Source organism: Oryzias latipes, chromosome 22 (genome assembly GCF_002234675.1).
Source record: "Oryzias latipes chromosome 22, ASM223467v1".
In the NCBI taxonomy this organism is placed as follows: domain Eukaryota; kingdom Metazoa; phylum Chordata; class Actinopteri; order Beloniformes; family Adrianichthyidae; genus Oryzias; species Oryzias latipes.
The window spans coordinates 932,501-939,872 of NC_019880.2; the positions used below are offsets into that span (position 1 = coordinate 932,501).

At 48.4% G+C, this 7,372-nt stretch overlaps 1 long non-coding RNA gene across 1 annotated transcript in view; it reads left to right on the forward strand.

The window, feature by feature from the left end:
* LOC111946845 overlaps positions 1-7,372 on the forward strand; it is an 8,710-nt gene extending 1,338 nt beyond the window's left edge. Inside the window, exon 2 of the long non-coding RNA XR_002872627.1 lies at positions 7,147-7,372. This is a non-coding gene — a long non-coding RNA (uncharacterized LOC111946845). The remainder of the gene's footprint in view (positions 1-7,146) is intronic.

Consider the following 7,372-nt stretch of genomic DNA (forward strand, 5'->3'; position numbering starts at 1 on the left):
ATAGATAATAGTAAAATGGCAGTGCTGGTGCAGATTTCTCTCTCTAAGCACCGCTCTAATGAAAAAAAAGTATAATTAAAGATTTGTCTGCGAGCCACATGTGACCATCAAAAGAGCCATATATGGCTCGCGAGCCATAGGTTCCCGACCCCTGCACTAGACAGAGCTCTGAACCTTTTTTCTTCAATGATTTGTGATCTTCACTGGTGTCCATGGATTACATGAAATCTTTCCACCTTTATCCACCTTTGTCATGGTAGGGAGAACACCTCAATGGAAGGGGGGGGGGGGGGGGTCATAGGATAGCACAAGGGTTAAGGGGGTGGAGCCAACCTCTAAGATTTGCCCCACCCCCTTTTTTAAAAGGGAGTGGAGCGAAGGGAAATGCCCCAACTTCATTACTGAAGCACATTTAAAATCAAAAATAACTCGAGCTTGTTGCTTTTTAAAAGAAAACAAAACACTAAATTAAATCTAAATTTATTTCTGAAACACTTTTCATACTTCAGTGAAATCAAATGTTTTACAGATTAAAAGAGTCTTTCAAACTTAAAAAACAAAATCAAAACAAAAAGTTTCACTTGTATCCTGTAACCATCCTCCCTCCCTCTGATCTTCTTTAGTTTTTAAATTTTTATTCCTGTGTTTATATATTTTAATGTTATTTTTTAGCTGTTGTTAATCACTGCAGACATAAAAACATGTTAAAATAACCTTAAAACTCTTAAAAAGAAAAAAAACGTCCATTCCAAATGTCCCAAAGCTCAGAAGGTCTCCATCACTTGTAGCTGAAGCTCCTCCCCCACAGTCTGAAACGGCAAACATTTAAAATGCTCCGCCCACTTCCAGCTATTTCAAGCTGCCTGTTTCATAATCCACCATTAGGATCAACACAGTAAAGTACAAATGGCCACTCTTGCGGGGACTCGTACACTGGGACGGACCGGCCGACCCTCCCGCCGCGCCTCCTTTGTGGCGGCCATTGTGGCGGTGTTGTCTGAGCCATATGGGCTGGTTTTGTGCTGCGGCCCCCCAGCAGCTGAAGCTTTGTCCTGGTGTCACAGAGGTCGCTGGGATTGTGTTCCCAGCTAATTCCCTCTTTCAGGGACTTCAGATCAGAGTCTATAATGATCTGGGCGGCCCAGAGCGGGGATTACCGCTGCTGGCAGACTTTGGCGGCCTCGGGTTCGAGGAGGCGAGCGGGATGGAGATGACATCCTCAGATGAAACGCCGCTGCCACTGCAGGAATCAATTAATTCCTCCCCACAGTCAAACCCACCCACTGCACCCCCACGTCCCCGCCCACTCTGAGACCTTTCCACCTCATTTCCCCCAATCCAGCAAGGAAAACACGATTAGTGGTGAAAGTGACGCTCTGAAGGGAAAGTACTGGCTGCTCGTGTCGCCGCCGCCCGCCATTGTCTCCACGTGGCTCACGGATTACAGAAACAACCCCAACGTTTGGGGGTTTTGTCCTCTGGTGAAACGAAATAAAGTTTTGTCTTTATGATTCGTCGGTCTGACATGAGTTTCTTTAAATAAATGTCTGCGGTCAAATCAGGATCAGCTTAAGGTAAATGAAAAAACAACAGATGGGAAAGTTGAAGTCATAAATTAGAAAAAGAGAGACATTTTAAAAAGAAGTGTTGAACTCAAAATCAATATTACAAATTCAAAAATAAAAAGGACTGGTTATGTTCCCCCAAAGTTTAATAGATCAGAAGAGGGATGAGAAGAGCAGAGGTGACATCAGCACAACCACCATCATGTCTCGTAGCCAATGGGCTCAAAGCTCCGCCCCCAAGTAGAATTAGGAGGAACAGTCTGAAGTGAAACTGTAAACGGAGACTGAACGCCAAAAAGGAAGAGACGCTCCGGGGGGGGCCGGCGCTTTCTGGCTCCCCTCTCTCTGTGTGGGGGTGGTGGTGCTGGGCCTGGGGTGTCTGCGCCTCCGGGGGTGGGGCCCCGGGGCTGGGTGGGCCTGGCCCCCTTGCTGGGGGGGGGGCGGGGGACGGCTGTTTGACGACCGGGGGACAGTCTATCATCTGTCCCCAACTTACCCCCTTCCTCATATAACCTCATAATAGGGTGAGGGGGTGGGGGGCTTAGCCTGCGATGAGCCTTGGGGGGGGGGTTTACTAGGCAGTGACCCCCCTCCTGTGGTTGCCGTATGGAGTGGGCCCCCCCTCTTTCGGTTTTATTTGCACCTTAGACATGTAGGGCCCTTGGTAGGGGGGGTGCTTGGACATCACTGCCAGCAAGCAGCGGATGTCCTCCTAGCACCCTACCCGCCAATTTTAACCGCACCTTAGACATTTAGGGCCCCTTGGTGGGGAGGGTGAGGGGACGTCACTGTGAGTAATCAGGAGATGTCCCCTTAGTGCCCTACCCGCCAATTTTAACCGCACCCCCCTTAGTACACACACCCCTCCCCCCTCAATATATACATCCCAACATAAACACACACACATGCACACACACACTCTCTCAAACACACATACACGCACACACATTTTGCAAGGAAGGTGGGACCTAGGACCATCTGTCCCCTGCCTCTTCCCTGGTGGGGGGTACGGGCCCCTTTGCAACGGCGGCTGTGTCCCCGGGGTGCCGGCCTCCTGGGCCCGGCGGTGCTCTCTCCGCGCGGTGGGGGGGTTCACATTACATCTGAGCCGGGGGTGTTCGTGTCCCTGGGGGGTGGGTTCTGGTCCTTGCTCCTGAGTGCTGGGCCCCGCCAAATTTCCAACTGTGGCCGAGCCTGGTCGGGCCATATTTACAACACCCCTTGTGGGCCCTCTTTTTTCCCCGGGGTTCCCCCCTTCTGGGCGGGGGCGGCGGGCCCCTGCCTTGCTCCTCCCTGGACCAACCGTGGGCCGGGCGGATGGCTGCCTGGAGTGCGGAGTGGGTCTCCCTTGGGGGGTCCTGGCTCGTACCTGGGGTTGGGGCGGGGGGATGCCCGGAACTCCTGGGTGGTGGTGGGGTGCTCGTCTGGGGCTGTGGGCGTCCTTCTCCGGTGGGGCCCTGCGTTGGGTTCTCCCGGCGCGGCGGGGGGGCTGCTCTCCTGGTTGGGCTGGGGCGGCGCCCTCTTTCCCTCCGTGCCTCCCTGCTCTCTGGCTCTGGGGGCCTTGCGGCGGCCCTGCTGGCCCTGGCCTGGGTGGCGGGCTTGGTCGCCCGGGCGGCGGTTGTTCCCTGCCGGTTCCCGTGTGGCGTTGGGGGGATTCCGGCTGCCGCTGCTGGTGCGGTGGGGGTCTTGGGGTGGGGATGGCTGGGCACTCTCCCTCCTTCTTTTCACGTTCCACCATCCATTTTAGAAGAACATAAACACTCACCTGAGCACAGGTGTTAGCTCAACAGACTGAATGACTGAAATATTTCACACTAGTTGGTTTTAAGGCATAAGTATGCGTGTGAACACTATCTGTTTTGTGTACATGTCGACAGGTGGACATTTTTGCAACTAACAGGTGTGTTTATAACATTTGAGTGTGTGTGTGGACAGGCTCCGCCCTATTTTTTTTGTTTTTTTTTTCATTTGAACCTTACCATAATGATTAACAACCAGTAAACTTGTTGCTTTATGCTGCTTCATGGTCTTATCCCCCTTCCCCTCCTATTATCACCCCCTACCCCCCCTCTCTCTAACGTCCCTCTCTCTTCTTCCCTTCTTTCCTTTTCCGTCCGGTCCAACACCAAAGATTTTCAGACATGTTTGAAATTAATAAAGTTTGGCCTCAATTACAAAGGGGTTTATTCAGACATACCTTTGGTTTGTCTGAAGATGAATAACCCCTCTTGTTAAAGTAAAATATGTCCAACCCAAGAGGCCCTCAGCTCTCATCTGTCTGCCTAGCTGTTGGACAGGACAAGTTAAAAAAAAAAAAAAAAAAAAAAAAAAAAAAAAAAAAAAAAGGAAGAGACACGACCAAAACTGAAGATACAAACCAGCAGCTGTTACAGAAAAACTGAATTTTCATTTGGTTCCAGTTTTACGCTTCTGGTTTTTTATTCAGGTTTAAAAAGAAAAAACTTCAAATTTTCTGTCATTATTTACCCTGAAAGTGTCGTAAATATTTTCTGTAATAACACGTTTGCTGGAAGTCCTCAACTGTCCGTTTCTGAAAGCTAAGACGTTCAGCCATGGGATTCCACCCGGAAGTATGCGACCGAGAGCAGAATGCAAAGTACCCAGGGCTTTTCTGTGGCTCACTGGGGTATTTTCTCATTGCGTTTACCCCTGCCGCTCCTCAAATGATTGTTATTGACCAATCACAATAAGTCGTCTGATTTTTGGCTGGAATGGTTTTCAATAAGGGACTAAAATCCACAGCAGTGACTCCGAACCCGCCTAAATGATGCCCCCCACCCCCCAACCAAAGCTAATGCAGAATCAGAACCGCCCAATCTGGGAGCACTGCTCACAGTTGGACATCAGAGTTGTGTTGTTGGAGGATTGTGCGTTTTGATGCTGAACTGTGTTTCCTCATCCAAAAGCCAAGAAATCTGGTTTTTAGCGGCTTACTTTAGGCCATGTGGGCACGCCAGGTGCCAGGTGTGTCCGTCCATTAGGGACTATTCTGCAACCATCGACTGTAACAAAGTGTGTGACCCCCGAGTGTGACCCCCCCCCACATCAGCAAAATGAAGTCAATTCAGTCGCCATTTTTCTGCGATACGGACGTCGCCATGTTGGAGCCAGACGTCGTCAGTGAGCAGTGATTTGTCCGACTCGGTCCATGTCCTTGTCTTTGATGACAACCACTCTGACCAATCAGGACTGAGCTTGTTGGATGGCCACACCCCTACCACCGTAAAGGAAGTCTACACAGAATCTGTCAAATGTTTTGAATGCTAGACGTGGGGCCAGCAGACTCCACCTACTTTTATGGAGGCATCTGATTGGTCAGTTTAGAACTTGAACTCCAGAAAAAAAAAGGGAAAAAAATATTAAATAAATGAGGATTATGAAGATAAGAAATGGTATCAGATCCAGAACGGTTCTTCTGACCAATAGAATCACTGAGTAGCTGCTGTTGATTCCTCTATAGACGTCTATGTTGGTACTTCCTGTTTGGAACGCCAGGTGGGTGGAGTCACTCAGTCCAGTTCTCTTATACTAAATTAAACTAGCTCTTAGGACAGCAAAGGAACTTGTGTTGCGAGGGAAAGACTTGAACACGTTTTCAAGTCTTTGACTTCTTCTTCTTCTTCTTCTTTCGGCTTCTCCCATCAGGGGTCGCCACAGCGAACAAGTCGCATGGTATATTTGGCAATGTTTTACGCCGGATGCCCTTCCTGACGCAACCTTCTCAAACCGGGCTTGGAACTGGCACAAAGGTAGAGAAGGGAACAGGGAGCAGCCCGGAGTCGAACCCTGGTTTCACGGATGGAAGGCGCCGCAAACCAGCACGAGCTAAACCGGCTCCTTTTTTTCAAGTCTTTGACTTGTTGCACCAAATTAAATTTGCGCTCCAGCGTAAACAAACAAGCAAACCGTTTGCCAGGACACAGAACAAAACGCTGCAGCAAAGTGAAGACGTCATCGACAGCAGAAACAGGAGGAAGTGTTGGGGATTTATTGGACAATTAAAAAAAACAAAACTCCTCAGAGAGAAAACTAATAAGATTTGAGCTCTGAAGATAGAAGACATCAGCGTCCTGAATAACGAAGCCCTCCTTCCATTTGCTCAGAGCTGAAGCGAAGCAGGCAGCCCCCCCCAAAGCCGTCCACTGCTTTAGAAAAACTACTTTTAACAAGATCGCTGAAAACAAAACTTGTTTGCTCTCCCTTATTCCACTTCCCATGTTTTTGCTCTCATTTGTTTCCATAGACATCTTTTCATCGTTTATTCTCTTTCTTCTTGCCTCATGTGAAAGGGACTTTCATTGAAATTCATTCTCTCAAGGACCGGCGCCATGCAAGGCCAGGAGATAATAGGCCAACCTATTTACCCTCCAGTTTTATTTCTCTCCTCCCTTCCTTCCCCCCTGGCCGTGGGCTGATCACGGCCGCTGGGAGACGACAGCTGTCTCCTGCGCATTAGCAATGCAAATGAAGAAGAAGAAGGACAACAAGTGGAGATCAGGGCGTCGGGCCGCAGATCCTCGGCTCAGGCTCGGAAAGGGCGGCTCGGTTTGGGCCAGCTGCCGCACTGGGGGGGGGGGCAGCTGATGGCTTGATAGGTTTCCAGGCCAAACGATGCAGACCGGCCTCGTTTTTGGGATGATGCTGGACGGAGAAAAGAAAGACCACAAACAGACGTCAAAATGGAATTTCACAAAGAAAATTAAAAGAACTGACAATTTATTGAGGAAGCGGACAGATTTGGAGGTGATTTCATTAGAAACGAGACGATTTCAAATCAAATCTTTTGCTGCTGTTTTACATTCATCAGTCACTTCCTAAAGAATTAAAAGCGGCTTTTCAGGAAGAAGGTCAAATCCTCAGTCTGAGCTAAAGAGACAGAAGAGCGACTGACAGGAGATCAAACCTCCTTCAAACGTTCTCTGATGAATCAATTCAAACATACGTCTATACTGTGGGGGGGGGCAAAGGGGACAAACTGAAGTAAATAATTGATCAGGTAAATTAACGTATCATTAAGCAAAATACAGGCTTATTCCATCTCAAAGTTATTTCAGTATTTAATTAGTGACGTGATGGTCGGGTGTTGCAGCGACTCATAAATGACCTTTAACTGTCAAACTCACCTGTCAAGGTCAAACGGGCGGGGCTCAGCACCTGATTGGTTTCTCATCCAGGTACGACAAACCAGTTCCAGAGAACGTCCTGATGTTGGCGTGTGCCTGTCGGACCCCGGGTCAAAGAAGTGAAGGGCCATTTCAGTCACTGTTGGGCTCATATTTTTGTCTGGAATTCTTCCAAAAACTTCCACGGATCCCTCCGGCTGACCTACTGCCGACTCTGGGCCGGAGGATTTATGACAGACTTCCGGCCAGAGCAAAGAATGAATTTATGAAACGCTGCAACACCAGACCAGGAAGTAACCTCCGGAACACGTGTTTCTGTCATGATTTGGTTTTTAAGTTAATTCATAACGCAGTTGTTTTTTATTCATGAAGTTCTGTTTTTTCTGTGTTAATGCCACATATTGTTATTGAATTAATGTTGTGTTCATTTACTTCAGTTTGTCGCCTTGGAGATGTCTTTGAAGATTCAGGACTCCCGTTTGTGAGGCCCAGAGCTGAAGAGCCTCATCCTTCACTTCTGCATCCTCCCTCGACCTCCGAGGCTGAAAAAATGAAGCTTTGCACCAGGCAGGAGTCACAGCAACATTTCTGTTTTATGTTTCTAAAAAGAAAGATATGCACAAATATTATATACCATATATATATATATATATATATATATAT